Source organism: Perca fluviatilis, chromosome 9 (genome assembly GCF_010015445.1).
Source record: "Perca fluviatilis chromosome 9, GENO_Pfluv_1.0, whole genome shotgun sequence".
NCBI lineage: Eukaryota > Metazoa > Chordata > Actinopteri > Perciformes > Percidae > Perca > Perca fluviatilis.
The window spans coordinates 35,159,528-35,177,664 of NC_053120.1; the positions used below are offsets into that span (position 1 = coordinate 35,159,528).

At 41.4% G+C, this 18,137-nt stretch overlaps 1 protein-coding gene across 21 annotated transcripts in view; it reads right to left on the reverse strand.

Annotated features, from left to right (window-relative positions):
• Positions 1–18,137, reverse strand: part of ptprfa (protein tyrosine phosphatase receptor type Fa) — a 412,601-nt gene that overhangs the window by 223,136 nt on the left and 171,328 nt on the right. The window lies entirely within an intron of this gene.

Consider the following 18,137-nt stretch of genomic DNA (forward strand, 5'->3'; position numbering starts at 1 on the left):
AAGCCTCATGAAGCTTCATTAACCATTTTCTGTATTTTCTGAGCTCACTAGATGGCGCTCTCTTTTCAACAAAGGGCTGAAAGCACGCTGAATCACCATTCCTTGAGTCCTTTTCATTAAACCAAGAGCGCCATGTAGCTCAGAAAATAAAGAAAATGGTTCACGAAGCTTCATGACGCTTCATTTGGCCATCACAAATGTTTGGGGTAGTATGTTTTGATCAGATGGGTTGATTTAAACCAATATAATGCAAATGTAACTTATTTAGGGAAAGTGTTTTTACAGCTGCTTGTGTTTTGGCACTTAACATACAGTATGACACATATAACAAAAGTATTTCTATAAAAGAGTTTTTTTTGTATCAGTACTGAACTCGGGTATCGTTTCAGCACTAGGTCCTTTCAAACAATATCCTAGCCAAATAATCAGATTGAATTCCACTTTAATCATTCAGGGTGACATGGTTGTGTCAGCTGATTTCCAGGGTGAAGTAACAAATTGCATTCACTCTCCTTACTGTAGGAACAAGTCGTTTTGGTGTGTTTTTGTATATCAATACTATTTGTATTTTTAAAAAATCAGTCATTTTACTTATTCTTTCTAGTCTAATTTTTCATTTAAGCCTAAATGTGGTTTTTAATTCAATTGTTCTATTATATATTATCAAATAGCATTTTATCTTCACCTTCCCACCCTCTGTCTTTTAATTTGAATTATACATGCTAAATACATTTTAACTGTCCTACTTTTATTTTTAAAGGTCCCATGGCATGATGAAGTTTATTTACTAGGGTTTTTTAAAATTAATGTGAGTTCCGCTAGCCTGCCTATGGTCCCCCAGTGGCTAGAAATGGCGACAGGTGTAAACCGAGCCCTGGGTATCCTGCTCTGCCTTTAAGAAAATGAAAGCTCAGATGGGCCGATCTGGAATCTTCCCTTTATGACGTCATAAGGGGAAAGGTTACCTCCCCTTTCTCTGCTTTGCCCACCCAGAGAATTTGGCCCGCCCCTGAGAAAGAGAGAGACATCATGGCTTGCAAACGAGCAAAGCATGGCAGTTGGTCAAGGCCACACCCCCACCCTCCACTTTGCCCCCCCCCCTCTCTCCTCCTCAATAGCATTTAAAGCTACAGACACAGAAATTGCACGTGCTAAGGAAAGCTCATTGTGGGACTGGCTCTAGTGGCTGTAATTCTGCACCAAGGCTGAATTTCGGGAAAGAGACTTCAGATACAGTATTAGGGGACCACTGAGGCCTATATAAAAGCATCAAAAAAGCAGCATGTCATGGGACCTTTAAAACAAGTAATTATACTTAAGTCAAATGCCAAGCATGTAAGCCATGCAAGTAACATTCTACTAGTACTCTTTCCATCCCTGCTGATTTCTGTTTGTAGATGGGTATGTTTTTCCAATCAGCAGCCAGTGACTTATCACCCTAGCCTTTTTACTCCATACAGACAACAAGTCGTTGCTGGGAGAAATAACTAGACATTTCTGTCGAAGACCAAATAAACATGCCGCTTCAAGAGTTACCTGCAGCTGCGTGTGTGTCTTCCACACTTCTTAAAGATGACGTCACCATGCCTAATCCCAAACATTTGTCAATGAGCACAACACCAGACTTCTGGATCTTTGAACAAATAGAGAAGTTGAACCAGACCTATGATCATTAACCCTAATAAATACATATAAAACAGTGCAAACACAGAAATTACACGTTATGTACAAATTTGCTCAATATATCACAGAGAAAACACAGAACTAAGTGTGGTCTATAATGAAGCTCCCCAGAGGTGATTGGCATATGTGTGTGTTACTCATATATTGTATATGCTGTCCATGAGGGGTGCCAGTGGAACGGACTGGAGGGAACTGTCTATTATAGGGTGAATGGGGGAGGTGAAGGTGTCTATGTTCACTGTATGTACTGTATGTGTATGTATGTACATTTGTGAGGCCCTGTGCAGACTGTAAAAGACAATTTCCCCAGTGGAGACTATCTATCTATAAGCATGCTCTAGGAGCTAACTAGCTTTGGGGAGCTATATTTGCCACCTAAAATGCCGGTATCGGTAAGTACTGGAGTTTATGCGCCAATCCAATACACAATCTACTTTAAAGTAGTTTATTTTTGTTCTTTTTCCGTTATGACTGAATAAAGTTCCACGGAATTCTTTTTTTTGTTGTTTTTCTTCATGTTTCACAAAGGGTTTAACCTGAGCCAGGCCTTAAACAATGATAGAAATGATATCACATCTATACAGATATAGTAATAAAGAGGTGTTAAAACATAATAAAACACAATGGTGTCAGATCAGTACTTGGTATCGGCCGATATGCAATTTCAGGTATCAATATCAGTATCGGGAAGCAAAAAATGGTATCGGAACATCTATCGCCTTGATACTTAGCCAGGTGCCTACTTGGGTTTACATTGAATGGTGAAACAGTTTCCAAGTATATGTTAAGACTGCATGTATTTAAGCACTTCGCGAACACTCTGGGACACTCACTTGGTTGATGAAGTCTTTCATCATGCAGATTAATCTGGTAGGAGGGATTGTAATTAGGAGGAATAAGGGATGGCCGCTCAGACTTATTGGACAAAGCAGGGACAGAAAGCAGCCAGGCCCTGAACCCAATTCTAGAACAAGCCCCCAGTGTGGCCATAAGACTGAGATCAATGGCAGGCAAGAAACATCAACTGAGTTCTTAATGATTTTTTTGTGAACTAAATGGCTTAGCTGGTGGCAAATCACTCTATAGAGACCAATGCACGTGTTCCACCACACAATTGACACCCTCAGGATCCAATAACAGCTGCAAAATGGGGACGCTTATTGCAGTAATTCAAAGCCTCCCAGGTCTCCAGAACTTTTACGTGAACTGCCGCTTGGGGAACAGCTGCATTCATTAGTGGGTCAGTCACCTCTATTCCATCAAAATGATGTGAAATATCTGAAAGCTAGTATCGACATGCTAAAGGTGGTGACACACTGTCAGAAATGTGTTTGATGGATGTCTATTTTGCTTTTCTGGGGGTGCTTTTAGTGGCCACTTCAAATCTTTTGAGTGTTCAACTCTTGTTGCAAAGAAAACATTCATAGCTGCAAGCATGTAGGTCTACTTGCTGTGTTTTGGCACATCTGATATAATAATGCAGCGGGGGGCAACCCACCCCAAAAACTTAATTTAATTTCCTTTACATAAATAAAGACATTTGCACCATAAATTGATGCCAAAAAGGCAAAACTTTTGCAGAAAAATTCAACACAATGCAGGAAATGAAGTCTTTGATATGTTAAAGATTTAAATTTTGCTCAAAAGTGGAGATTTCAACCCCCGCAATGTTGAACCCAAAGTTATGCCTTTGAGACCAATACAAGCACTGCTAGATGCCATATGGAGTGGCATACTATACGGTTAGTGACTTGTGGAGTTAAGGTCATAGAAATAGAATGAGAGTAGAATGGGCATTCAACTGCTTTCCGTGGTCATTTGACTGGTTCAAGAGAAAAAACAGCTATTGTTGTTAGTTGTCATGGTGACGACACCTGTCAACCGAAAGTGGTAGATGCTAGATCGTACCCGACACATGTGTCGACATCAACGCTGGGTTTCCCTTCCTGTCCGTCATTGCAGCCGAAGACTGGCCGTAACCGAGTATAGGGGCAATTTCTACCGTGAGAAATCACCAATGAAGGCTTCTTAACCAAAAACTCCACAACTGGACAAAAACAATGCTATCCAAAACTGGGAAGAAATTAACATTATTGGCAACCAAGGTTACAGGTTTCCCTGATGTTAGCATGTAGCTACATGTAATCCGACTCAGCTCTAGATTAGCATATAAGGCACTGGTTGGAACAGATACGTGTAACTCTTACAAATCTGTAATCACATGGACCAGCGCATCAGAGAAGTAGGTTCGCCCACAAGAGAAGGGAGTATTTACTAGGGGTGTCCCCGACTAAGGATTTACACATTCGAATCAGAATTGTCGAATCTTTCTATAGTCGACTGATAGTCGAATCATCTATGTGTGTGTGTGAATGGGTTGGGAGGGGCACGACACTAGTCAGCAGGAGGGTAAAATAATTTTATGGACACGTATTTTGCATCCACCGCATGTTTTTTTTTTCAATCCACAACATTCACTGGCCTCATGTCGAGCACAATAAACTCTGCAATTTTGTTCGTGATTTCTCTTTTCTTTTTCTCAGACAATGGCGGTCTCAAATCTAGCTTTCTTTTAGTTAGTATTGGCGCAGCTCCTGTACTACTACTAGATGAACTGACGTCGTCAGTCTGAAGTCCCAACATATGATATTGCTATTCGTAAATTAAAAGCGCCATTATATATGAAAGAGTGAACCGTCTTTATTGGTAATAAACTTACCCGTTTTAAGTGGAAAGCCATGTTTGTTGTTGACGAGTGGTAGGACATGAGCTGTTGGCACAACATTTCAAAGTGCATCCAGACTTTAGATTTTCTTTTTCCAGACATTGTTAAGTAACGTTAATCCCTGCCGCCAAGATGCTCCTCGTCTGTCACGGATCAGGGAAAGTGAAACTTAAATCTGTCACAAGGGTGGTTGGATTTACATACACACACGTAAAAAATATTTATTGAACGCTTTTTTCTTTTCACCTTTTTTTCTTTTTTTTTTTTACACCATTATCATAATTAAAGGCTGTATATAACTTAATATATCCGTACAAAACCAGTAGTTCTGTGTGAAATTAGACATTGAGAACCCCCATATTGCCAAAATGGTATGATCCTCGTTTCATAATAACACCCGCGAAGATTCGACTGTGAGATTGGTGGTCGAATCAGGCTCCGCATATCGATGCATCGAATCTTCAACTATTCGGGGTCACCCCTAGTATTTACCAATTGGCATTAAGTAGCAAGAGTAAAGAAGACTCGTAGACAACAGGTACATTTGAAAGGGAATGTCACTGTATTGATTGTTTGTATGATGATGAAAAGAAATGAGTCTAAAAATCGTCGCAAAAAAATCACGATACATACGATTTTTTTCCCCCACCCCTAGTTCTTTGCAATGGTGCACATAAAAATGGCCATCCTACTAGGTTGAGTTGAATAAGAATGTCCTTTCTACTCTAAAAAATCTATTTCTATGGTTAACGCTGTTCAGTCTGCCATGCAACATTGATGGTTTGGCTTGTTTGACTTGGTATTACAGTAACATGATGGTCCCCTCACTGACAACAGGAGTCACAATATTGCTATGAAGCACAACACTAACAGCTGCTTTCCCATCAGTGACAGACAGAGAGAGAGAGAGAGAGACAGAAATGGTGTGTGTACTTCCTGCAGTACAGTGAGAGCATCTGAAGGCGGCCAGGCTCTGTAAGGGTGATGGATGACAATAATTACATGGGACATCCACTTGCATGGCGTGTGTGTGTGTGTGTGTGTGTGTGTGTGTGTGTGTGTGTGTGTGTGTGTGTGTGTGTGTGTGTGTGTGTGTGTGTGTGTGTGTGGGGACGGGACGGGACCGTGGGAACCTCAGTCCACTCCATCACCCAACAACTAAACTGAGCCTTCAAAGGTTCAGAAACACCAAGGGCTATTGAGGACTATTTATTTTGGTTGTCCCCCAGAAATATTATTAAAACCACGCTATGTATTGTACATAATATATACTTTAAATAATTGTGAAAGTAGTAAACAATACAAACACGCACGACCCAAAACATGCGTTTTAAGATTAGAAACAATTTGATTCCCCCCTCTCTTGCCTTACAGTGGTTTGGTCCACTGCTTGGTTTTCTCCCTTTATGTTAACTTACACAGAAGTGTGGGACTCGTGGGAGAGATTTCATTTTGTCAGTTAACGTTAGTAGGCTAGCAAGGTTGTTTTATTCACTTAAACGTGGGATAAAGTGATTCTTTTCTCTAACACAGGTGATGCTGAGTCATTAATAAATTAGTCATCACAAAAAAATTATGTATTTTTCCACGAGTCTGCTAGGTTAGCAGTTATTAAATTACTTAGCTTGTTTGGTAACTTGATGGATAGTTAGTTAGCTAGCTTGCTAATTCCACCCACTGTGTTTACACACTGGTTATAGAAAATGAGCCGAACACACTGATCTGGTGAGAACGTTGTGCTTTCCTACGATCATCCGATCATCACCAAAAATGGTAGCAGAATTGATCTATACCCATCTAACAATCTACGTATGGATTTTCATATATGTACATGGACATTTACATGTCTAATTAGTATATAAAGTGACTCTGATGAGGGAAAGAAGTAAGAACACTCGGGCAATGATCTCTCCCTTCTCTTCTATTTTTACTGTACTGGAAGTACAGAATTAAGGAGCTTTTATTGCATAATTCAGAATTGTTGAAGCATGTCATTTTATTGTGAAGGACGGAAGTACAATCCGGTAGTTTTGACAGCATTAATGGGACTTAATACCCCCGAAAAACCAGCAGTGCCCAGTGTTTACAGCGAGGAGATAGGGGTGTCCGGTTATACCCAAGGGTAGCGCACGGCTAATTCTTTAGTACTTTGTAAAGTAAAAGCTTAAGTAAACAGTTAAAACTATATACCGTCAGAAAGGTGAGAAGTTACACTTTAGTTTTACACCATTAAATTAACTGAAAACATTAATAGATCATTTATATTCGTATTTGAACAGATATTTTGATAGAACGTTAGCCAGTAAGTGTCCGGACGTGGACACAGTGATGCTAGTTGCCGGCCGGCCGGCCGGCTGGCTGGCTGGCTGGCTGGCTAGTTAGTTAGTTAGCTTGCTTGCTAGAAGGCTTGGTTCTCAGTTTAGCATCACATGTATTAGAGAAAAGAATCACTTCATTCGATGATTAAGGCGAATAAAACAGCTTCACCAGCTTACTTACTGCAGTTCCACAACTACACATATCCTCTACAAGTACAATTTTGTATACTTTTATTTGTGTCCCCTTCAAACATTGCTCTTAAGAAATGTTATGTCTATTGTCCCGCCAAACTGTTAGATTGGATTTACGCCCGTGGTTGTCTGGCTGTTTTTCCTTCGACAGTGAACACACCAGCCAGGCAGCAGACGGGACAATGCTTGTGCTGTCTAGATGTCATCTCCGTCTCCCCCGGGGGTAAAAGACTATAAAAACAGCAGCACAACAACAGCACGGCAAACCTCAATATCCTCCACCGACAGTCTATTCAATTAGAAGATCCACGCTTGGGATTTACAGTCTGTCTTTTTTTATATTTCCAGGATTTTCTTCCTGAAAGGAGTTTGAGTCATTGTCATTTGCTTGCTCATTTTGTGTCTAGTCTTCACTTAGTTTCTGAAAGACAGGCGCTGTCCTTTGTCTCATGACCTGATACAGGAAACACATCCCTCTCTGTTCACCGTCACATTTTTTTCGGAGGAAAGTGACACGGGGCCCGCGGTTTGAAGGCCGACACAGCTAACGTTTATTGACAGCACTAGATCTTGGTCGGAAAGCGCGGCACTCAGAAGCAGTTTCAGTCCAGCTGCTGCTAACGAAGTGAAAAGGTGGAGCTAATAAAAACTAATGAGCTGCATGTGTTGTCTCTGTAGCGGCTACTGAATCACGAGCACTTCATCCCAGTTTCGCATTACGTTACGTAAAGTTGTAGTAAAGCCAGTTCATTGTTCCTTCGTCCAGATAAAAACAAGTCACATTTACCTCAGTTCCCAAGAGTGTGATTTCATCTAGAAAAACTATCCATATCTCCTACATATCCAAATTGCCTCATTTACAGTATTTAAATTCTAAAAAGGTCAAGTTCATCTTGCATAAGACCTGAAGAGCCCGCTCTCTGTCATTTGAGCGTCATAACATCACACCCAGTGCCTGCCTCTAACAGTGTGTTAGAGGCAGGCAGTAGGATTGTTAGAGTAAAAAAAAACAATAATAAAACTGAAAATATATGTGCGTAATACAACTTTTGAAGGTGCTGGGTATTAACGTGAAGTCGCTGGACTACATGCTACCACTGGTGTGGGTGGACCATGGGTGTGCATGACCTTATATAGTTATCTAATTCTATTTAACTTCCAAATATCACTGTATCAGTAGGAGCAGTGGCGCTGGCAGGATTCTTTTACAAAGAACCGCTGGCCCACTGAAGCGGTTTCCTGCGCCAGCTGTTCTTATAATATTTAATGTGTATGAGAGTGTGCTCCTAGCATACCTTTATCATATCATAATGACCAGATCATGAAAATATATTTACTGAAGCGTTTTGTAAGAGAGAGAGAGAGAGAGAGAGAGAGAGAGAGAGAGAGAGAGAGAGAGGTGGACGCGCTCAGAGCAGACAGCTGTACGGAGATATAAATAACATGATTTCTCTGTGCCATGTAAACGTCATATCCCAAATATGATCAAAACGGGAAAAGCCTCATAACCGTAATTATGATGCAAAGTAGTATCTATATTACGTCGTAATGTTTCTATTTTGAATTGACAGTATTACTAAAAAAAAACGTAGCAATGCAGTCTGTGTACAGTTTATCTGTTGGAGACAAATGCTACAACTCCTCGAGACCTTAGCCAAGTTCCTGCGTCTTGCTTGCTACCTGCTGGTTAAAGTGTGTGGGGTTGGACAAAAAAATTGTTTAGTGATCTCTCCCTCGCTGCAAAAGACAACCACTAAGCTTTATGCAAATAATTATGTGATGACATCACTGATATGCAAATGAGCCCATGACATCATTTGCACCTAAGCACTCTAAAAACCCAGGGGTAAACCCTGGTCTTCATTTTGCTCTTTGATGAATCTAATGCAAGTTAGACATTTTCACAAAAACAAAAACTGACTTATTTTAAGCCCAGAAAGTTAGCCATGCTACCATCAGGCTACCTCACAGTTAAGAGTCACGTTGCCACGGAAACAATCAGATGCACCTGCTGACCAGAGGCACAGAATGACAGAAAAGAGCAAAACAAGGCTCATTATTTGTAGTTTGCTAAAACTACTGTGGAGTAAGTAGGTAATGAGAAAGTTAAGAGTTCATAGAGATGGCGGCAACCTGTTGGAAGTACACAGCAGTGAGGATATCGTCGCAAAGTATCCTGAGCCTGATCGATGAGTCAGCAGAATTACTGAGTCCTGCCACATTAGGAAGCCACAGCACCTCAGCCCAGCCAAAGTCTGTGCTGAGATTTTTTATTTTTTTCATCAGAATACAGCATAGAAAATCTGCTTAGAAATATAGGAAATATTGGATAGGATAGAACAACATATTGTAATTCTGCTAAATAAAACATCACACTCATTTATTTTACTTGTTTTCATTTTAAACAAACTGTAGCAATCATATTTCATATTACAGCCCTAGGGGTGTCCCAGTGTACTTAGATAGATTTTTCACAGATTATTTCACAAAATATTTTGTGCCAAGGCCCAGGAATGTTTGGCCCTTATCCTCATGGGGCCCGCTTACGTAATGTTTTCGGGAAAAGAAAGACTATTTGTTCATTATATGATTATATATTATTTATTTATTTATATTATATGATTTAATTCATTATTTACAGTTACAGTTATAGATGCGCAGAGGTTAGAGAAGCACTATAGGGGCCCAAATTTTCTTTTTTTTAAGATTATCTTTTGGGGCTTTTGCCTTTATTAGTAGTAGAGAAAGTGGATAGACATGAAAGGGGGAGAGAGATGGGGGATGACACGCAGCAAATGGCAGCAGGTCAGATTCCAACCCACGCTGCTGCAGGACTCAGCCAACATGGGGCGAACACACTTACTGGGTGAGCTAGAGGCCGCCCCGTGGGGCCCAAAGTTTCTAAGTATCCGCCCCCCCTTGAAATAGTACTGTAGTTGGGTCGGATCCAGGGCGGATCACGTTCTCACCACAAATGAACCATACCGAAGCACACCAGAGTTCATTTGTAACCAGATCGCCTTTAGTTTTCGGTCAGTACTGCAGTCTTCAAACCTGCCCAAACGAAACCGTATCAAGGCGGTAAAAGCTCCAGCGTTCGATTTAACCGAAAGTCCGGGTCAGTCGTTTTCCCGTCTGGACGTTTCGACAGAATCAAACGTGTTTGATATTATCCTAACTTTTAAATCTTGGTAGTGAAGTTAAATCATGTGAACATCTTCAACCACGAATGGGTTGCAACATCGCATCGTGACTTTGCGTAAACATACACGCCACTTTCCTAAAGACAAACGGTGACCAACGTCACACACTTAGGAAAACAATAAACGGTTGGGTTTAGGAAAGAAACATTGGGGAAAGTCCTGTGTTTTACCCATCGGGCACCCCAACCAACCTCCCTCCGCGGACTTACGTCCTTACATACTACTCGCTATGGCGAAAATTCACACGTAATGTAGGTCAATGGCGGCCGAACGGCTTTGATAAACACGCTAAAAAGCGATTATGCGTCTTGATAACACGCAAAAACGGCATACCAATCGGCGTGTCATACATACGCCACTTTATGAGATCAGGCTGTCTAGTGGATGGTAGGCATAAGGCTAATAGAGGGGTTTGTCTTGCTTGAGTGACAGGTATTTCAGCCCAAATCACCTGGTGGTTGTGGCTTGCTCGTCCCACTGCAGCTCCACCCAGCCTACTTCTTCTCAGTTTGAATTTTTGGGCTCCAGTAAGGGGCAACTGAAATCATGACCTCACATAGCTTTGAATAGGTCTGTTTTTTTATAGCTATTGTGTAGGGGTGGGAATCAATATTTCATTTTCTTTTCTTTTTTATCAATGATTCCCCTAAATATGTTCTGTTTATAAGGTACCGCCGACGGTGACTACATCATATCCGTTTCCAGGAAAACAGATCGAAAGCAGAAAATCCATGTTATGTTTTCTTTACGAATGAAAAAAAAATGTCAGACTGACATGATGTTCATTCTCTTGTGTATTAGTTTTTAGAAATCAGTCCTTCCAGACTTCCAGTTTTTTTGTGATTGTTGCGGGCAAAAATCCTTGATTATGCGGCACATTTTCTTAAAAAATGCGATGGAATATGCGGGATATTTATGCAATTTTATGCGATGAAATTGCGGGAACTTGCAAAAACTGCGGTTTGATGAAAAAGAGAAAAAAAAAAAGTGATTCCCCCAACACCCTGCTTTTTGATGATGTTCACGTCGCGTAATTACGTCACTTCATAACGTTCCCATGGCAACAGGGGAAAATGGCTGCGTTTGTGTGAAGTAAACGCAACATTTTTCAATTTTCTGCTAAGATATATGTGACTTTTTTTGCAACGAAAATGCGGGGATTATGAAATCATGCATAATCCCCACATATTTTGCGCGAAAATCGGCAATTTATGCGGCGAAAGTGCGGCGTATTTGAAAAAATGCGGCCCCGCATAAATATGCGGACTTTGGCTGATTTAAATATGCGGACTTTGGCTGATTATGCATTGAATTAGGCGATCGCATAATTGCGTTTTTCTGGAGGGACTGTGAAATGTCTCATGATATATTGCCTCTAGAAGTGTATCATTCAACTTTTGTTTTTGTTAAAGAAGGAAAAGAAAATCGCAATACTCAATACTATCGAATCGCAACCCTTCTAGAATCACAATGAATGAAAGTCGCAATACAAATCCCCACGTATCGTAAAATAATCGAATCGGGACAAAAGCATATCGCCCCAGCCCTGCTATTGTGTCTGGTTTGTGTTTTATAACAATGGTGAACCTGTGAACTTTGTCAGCTGCTCTGCCAATGAATACTGATCTCATTGCTCATACTCCATCCACCTGCCTGGCGTGTCTAGAAGCAGCCGGCTGCACCCTGTCCTTAGAGAGCAGAGCTGTTGAAAGCTGCAGGTTTGGCTCTGGAATGCAGACGGATGATCACTCTCAGCCAGGCAGACATGCTTTCTCCCCGTCTCCTTTCTCCTAATTAGAGCTGCTGATCTTTGTGCCAAGGCATCTTTATACAGCATGTGCCAGGGACCTCATGAGACTCTTTCATGTCTATCTCTTCAACATTATCAGTGAATTATATTTTTTACCCTAAACTGATTGACTTGACATTGATACAATAGGTTTGGGTCAAGTTGTCCTGTTTGTTTTTTTTCCCAAGCTTGGATGTCTTGTGAAAAACATTTCGATTAGAATCCGAATCAGCGTTATTGGCCAAAAAAATTGTCTCGGGTTTTTGGTTTTTCAGTACAAATATCAAAACAAATACATTTCAAGGCAAAGTCAAGCTCGACTAATTCTACTGAAAGTTGCTTATGAAATGTTCACATTGGTGGCAAAATGTCTTGACAAGATAGAAAATTTAATGTTTCGCCCTTCTCTGATCAGAGGTGTATAGTCCAGGTGCCAGAAAGTAAAAATCCTGCCATGTTTTTGGATCTGCCTCTACATCTAGAACAGGTGTTTTCACTAACGAGCTCATCTACCTGGTAGAGGAGCTGGTTTAGTGATGGTTGGGACAGCTGCTGGACAGGATTTCTACTTTCTGGCATCTGGACTATACACCTCTGTCTCTGATTATACTTCTGTAGAATCACAATAGCTCCCTAAACCAAAGCACACAAACATTTCTCACTTGAAGGAATATGCCACCGTTTGTTGAAATAGAGCTTATCGCGGTCTACCCTGGCTGTAGATAGGTGGTCCAAAGCAGTTTTTGTCTCAGTGCAAGTAATTAGGTTGTTTTTTTGTCTTTTGTTGGCTCACTTTTACTCACAACATGCTAACCTGCAACATAGGATTCCATTCACTACGCTAAGCTAACTAGCGGCGGCGCTGCCGGTGTTGCACCGGACTAAAACAATGCATGCACAAAAAATGCGTTGGCCCACCTATCTACAGCTAGGGGAGACCGTGATAAGCCCTATTTCAACAAACGGTGGCGTATCCCTTTAAAGGTGCTCTAAGCGATGTCATGCGTTTTTTAAGCTACAATATTTTTTGTCACATACAGCAAACATCTCCTCACTATCCGCTAGACGTCTGTCCCCTGAACACACTGAAAAAAAACGCGGTCTCTGTAGACAGCCCAGGCTCCACAAACGGCAACAAAAACAAACTGTGCCAACCTGCACCACCAAACATAGCAAACGGTGTTCCAGCCAATAACGGTTTAGTGCGCGGAACGGAGGGGGAGGGGACGGGATGAGGAGGAGGGAGGGGCGAACTAGCCTCCGTTTTGTTTGACAGTACTTCGAACGTCAACAAGAAGTGACATCACCCAACATCGCTTAGAACACCTTTAAAAGGAGGTTCCGTTTTTTAACTACTTCCGTCTAGTCTACCTTCTTTTTGTAGATTTGACCTGCATTAGTATCAGTGGCATCATAACAAAGTCTGACAAACATTAGCAGACATCGGTCAGACGATCAGACCGGTTCTAAACAACTTGTTCAGATGATCTAAACCCCTTAAGTTGAAAGTCAAATTTCAATGTGAGCATACCTAAAATGTCGCCAATCGTCTCTCATTACACAGGAAAACTGCACACACAACTACAGTACAGCGGGTCAAAGTTGAAGCAGGAAATGGCTCTGTATACTGTCATAGATGTCTACAACGTACAGCGTGGGTAATGCTTTCACGGTTTGCCTTTGCTTTCTCTTCCACAATAAGTTTGGCTACACTGGAGGCTTGTTTACAACCCCTCTGATCATCCACTCGTGTTACCAAAGCAGTCTCTCTGTTGCTGTGTTCCCAGATGTCAGTACTGAACTTACTGAGTACAATAACATGTTCTGTACTAAACTGGGTGGGGGCGCTATGATCATGATAGACACATTCTGGCCTGTAATTCAATCAATGTAAATGGGAAATTTGCAATTGCAATTAACTACAGACCTTGCAGCTTTGCGTTGTGTTGTGATATTTTCAGCGAGGCTTGGACCACGCCATAACTGCTTGCAGTTCTAGTTTTGTGGTTGCAACCCGCCATAAACAAAGAAGTTATAGTTCATTTCCGCCACGTATTATATACCAAACCAATACAGATATGCCAAGTTGACCGCAAAACAGCATGTGACGTCATTACGCGCAGGTTTTTATTCGCTTTAAAAGTCGTTGGATGGAAACACACTCTCGCCGGCTTTATTCGCATCAATGTTTTTAGCAAACTTCAGACAATTTGATTGACAAGTGGATGGAAACATAGCTATGGTCTCCTCTTTATAGTCCAATGAATCTTGTTACACAGAAAGTGCCAAGATTCCCTTTCAATTCTACACTCTGAAGCATCACTTCAGTTAGACATTACTTAAAAACCTGAATTTCGGTCAATTATATTTCTTCACCACTTCCAGTGTAAGGGGAAAAAGGTTTCTGTGTGTGCTCCCTGGCTACTTAAGAGACAGCTTGTTAGCACCAGTATTTCTCATCAATTCAGGAGTCTCCCCTAAGCCATAAACCAATGAGCCGGCCTGCTGCTGGCAGTGCCTGTCACTCTCCACTCAGGAATGCTAACAGTGCAGCAGTTTGCCATATTAGCTGGACCAAAGACCCATAATAAAATAAAAAATAAAAACTCCCACATTCAAACAAGTAGCTGGTGAGGAAACCCCCTTCCTGGCATTGAGAAACACATAGGTAACTCCCTTTAAAGACCCGTGTGTCCATTCACCTCTGTGGCCCGGGTCGTGAGAGAACCACAGATTCCAGGAGGGATTTTGAGGGCTGCACTGTCTAAAGTTTCATAATATATTGTCAGTGTGTGAACGTGGGGCCCTGGCGTATTATGCTCACCATTTATGTAATCCCTAGTGTAACATAATAGCCTGTACTTAGGCAGGAAAACAAAAGCACAAGGCGGGGGAGAGCTTAAAAACACTGCGTTGGATTTCATCAAATATATCTGTGGCATTCAGCGCTGTCTGCCGCCTGTCTGAAAGGTATTCCACATAGAGAGGGGAGAGCCAACATAAGATTGCCAACGACAGGAAACCATTGAAATCTAAGCATGAAGGCAAGCAAACAAATCAGGTAATATGATGATGGCCTAAATATGGAGGATATGTTTGACAAAAACACATCAGATCAAGAAAAAAAAGGCTCTTCAAATGTGTAAGATAAATACACACAGTTCATACAATGTGCCCAGTTGTGGACAGACACATTAACAGATTGACCCTCAGCACTGGGGTGCCACAGGGGAGTCCCATGCTGTATTCACTGTACGCTTTTGACTGCATTTCCAATTATCCCCAAAACACAATGATCAAATTTGCAGACGATACAACAGTGGTGGGACTGATTTCAAACAACAATGAAACATATTCCAGGGAGGAAATAGACAGGTTGACAGACTGGGGCATGGGACATAGTCTCGCATTGGTGGACATGTTATGGATCAATCCAATTAACCTGCCAGGTATTTTTTTTTTAAGTGCCAGCCCTTTACCAAACAGTTGTCAATGACGGCTTCTCAGATGGTTTTGTGTAACAAACCATCTTAGCTACAAAAAGCCTGGAATTTGGAAGTTAGAACGGAAGCACAAAGAGTCGTTGTTATGGAGACGATACACCGTCTCGTCGCATTGGTGTGAACTGGCAGGTTTCAGAATTCTGCCGCCGCGTTGCAAGTAGTTACAAGTAGTTACAAGTAGTTACAAGTAGTTACAAGTTTCAACTCTTTTGTTGCAAATCTTTGGTCAGAACTGGACTTAATGTTGTCCAATCTAGATTGTCCAATTGATAGTTTTGGTGTGAGTTGCCCAGTGTTGCAGATATCGGCCGTAGAGATGTCCCTTTTTTTATCACGAGTCAACTAATAATGACAAGTGTCTGATCTATTGATGCCGCTGAAATATGTACAGTACTTCATAATCATAAATTCAAAAGAAAACAAGTTTGCTCTGTTATGTAGCCTATGTCTCTATGTTTCTGTGCTGCATGTTTAATATGAATATATAATGAAGTACCTGATACTCTATCACATGTGTTTGAAGATGACTTTACTGATACTGAAATTGGCTTTCATTCATTTTTATTAGATGTATTGCCCTGAATGCTTATATTTAAATAATCCATTTTATATTCTGACTGAGTAGCATCTTTCCAGGAACTACAGATTCAATAAACATATACAGTATATGAACCCATTTTATCGTGGCTATTTGTGAAGCAACTTAGTTGTTTAGTCCCTCACAGAGAGTAACCTCTGTGAAACATTTGCCTCAGCACATGCTGAGGGACAAAAAGGTTGCAGTGCGTGAAAGCACGCATAAGAGCGTCTGACCTGCAGTGAAAGTGTCAGCTATGGCCGTTAGGTCACGTCCTCCTCCGGAAACAGGTGTGTAAAGCCAACACATGTCCCGAACACTCCAGGGGCCCTTGAGCTAAGGTCAGGTCAGGGGGCCCTAACCCTTTTACTCCCAGCACTGCGGGGCCACAGGTCACTTCCACAGCTCTGTACTGCCATTGTAGTGCTGTTACAGTGCCAGCGCCACACAGCCTGACGAATCCACTTCAGAGTAATTCCAAGCCAGAGATTTCCCTCTCTCATTTTACACCATCTTAACTCTGTTTCAGCGTTTGAAGTCTTGACAGACGTGCTGGTTGGCTCACAACACTGGCTTGATAATTGAGTCCCCATTAATTGTTAATTGCTCTGTCAAAAAAACAAAACAACTTTGCACTTTCTATGCATGGCTGATGAGCTCCACCACGGAAGATGTGAAGCAGTCTAATTAGGGTTGGGCGATGTCCCCTAAATTGGCAGTTGACGATGTTTACAGTAAAACATTGTGGAGACGGAGAGTGTAGGTATATGTAAGGAGATAACATGGGTACAGGCTAATTATTGATCACTAACATGCTAGTTAACATTAGTAATTAAACCTAAACAGCTAATGTAAGTCAAAACTGCCTGCGAGCTTCTCCTGTACTATATGGTAAATCCTCTACTTTGCGACAGTAAGTCACTTGGTTATGACACAATCGTTAGCCTATTTTTACAAAAACGTCTGCTACGGAGCCATAACGTGAGGTACAAGGTAATGGAACCTTTTATACATTGTCGTGTTTCTTTAGAAATAAACAATGGACAAATAGAGTCTTTAAACGGTTCAGATGTAAAGTTATTCGCTGTCAAAGTGACGTCAAAATGAATGGCAGTCAATGGGATGCTAACGGCGGGTGATCACTTATTAGCATCAAAATGGCGCCATAGGAGCTACGCATTCCAGACGCTCGCTTACCCCTGTCAGAACCCGATCCGTTCCACTTGCACAATCCGTTCTGCGCATGCGCAAGATGTTCACGCATGCGCTGTGGTACGAGGATTTACGACACTACCCAATCTGTTCCCACGTTAGCCTCCAGCTAACGTTAGTTTAGCTAATAGCTAATTCGGCGGACCGCTAGGTGATTATAGCGGTCTGCCGTTAGCCTCCACCGGGAAGCTAACGTTAGTTTAGCTAACGGTTAATTTGGCTAACCGCTAGCTGATTGTAGCGGTCTGCCGTTAGCCTCCACAGTTAAGCTAACGTTAGTTTAACTAACAGCTAATTCGGCTAACCGCTAGCTGAGACAGCATGTAAACTTTAAAAGACCCTCAAAATAAAACTTGAAAATAAACGTTAACATATATAACAGCTGTTACGTCAGTTCTACTTGTGCTCATTTAAAATAAAATCACTCAATACTTAAATTCTAAATTTAGCTGTAGCCTGCTTTTCCCATTATGTTTGACTTAACGTTATTTTAGACCGAATCTAGCTGTCCGTTCTGCCTGCACGATCCGTTCTGCGCATGCGTTATTTTAGACTGAAGGCTGTCGGCTAGCGGTTAGCCGAATTAGCTGTTAGCTATCCCGGTGGAGGCTAGCGAGGAACAGATTGGCCAGGTCGTAAAACAGTATTATCAAAGAATTTCTAATATAGGAAGAAGTTCCACTCCCTCGTTACTTCCGGCTTCTGAACTGGTTGCAGTTCCACCAGAGTTCCATATAGGGGGCCACAGGCCAGTGCAGAATGAATGGGACTCTATGGAGCTATACCCCTCAAAATCCACTTTTCTCAGGATATAATTTTTTGTCTAGTAATTTGAATGCTGCATTCGAAAGGGGAGGCAAAGTAAATACACACTGCTGGATGTTAGATTTTTTTAAAGTCTTTTTTTGTTCTAAAAAGCCTTTTAAAATGTTAAT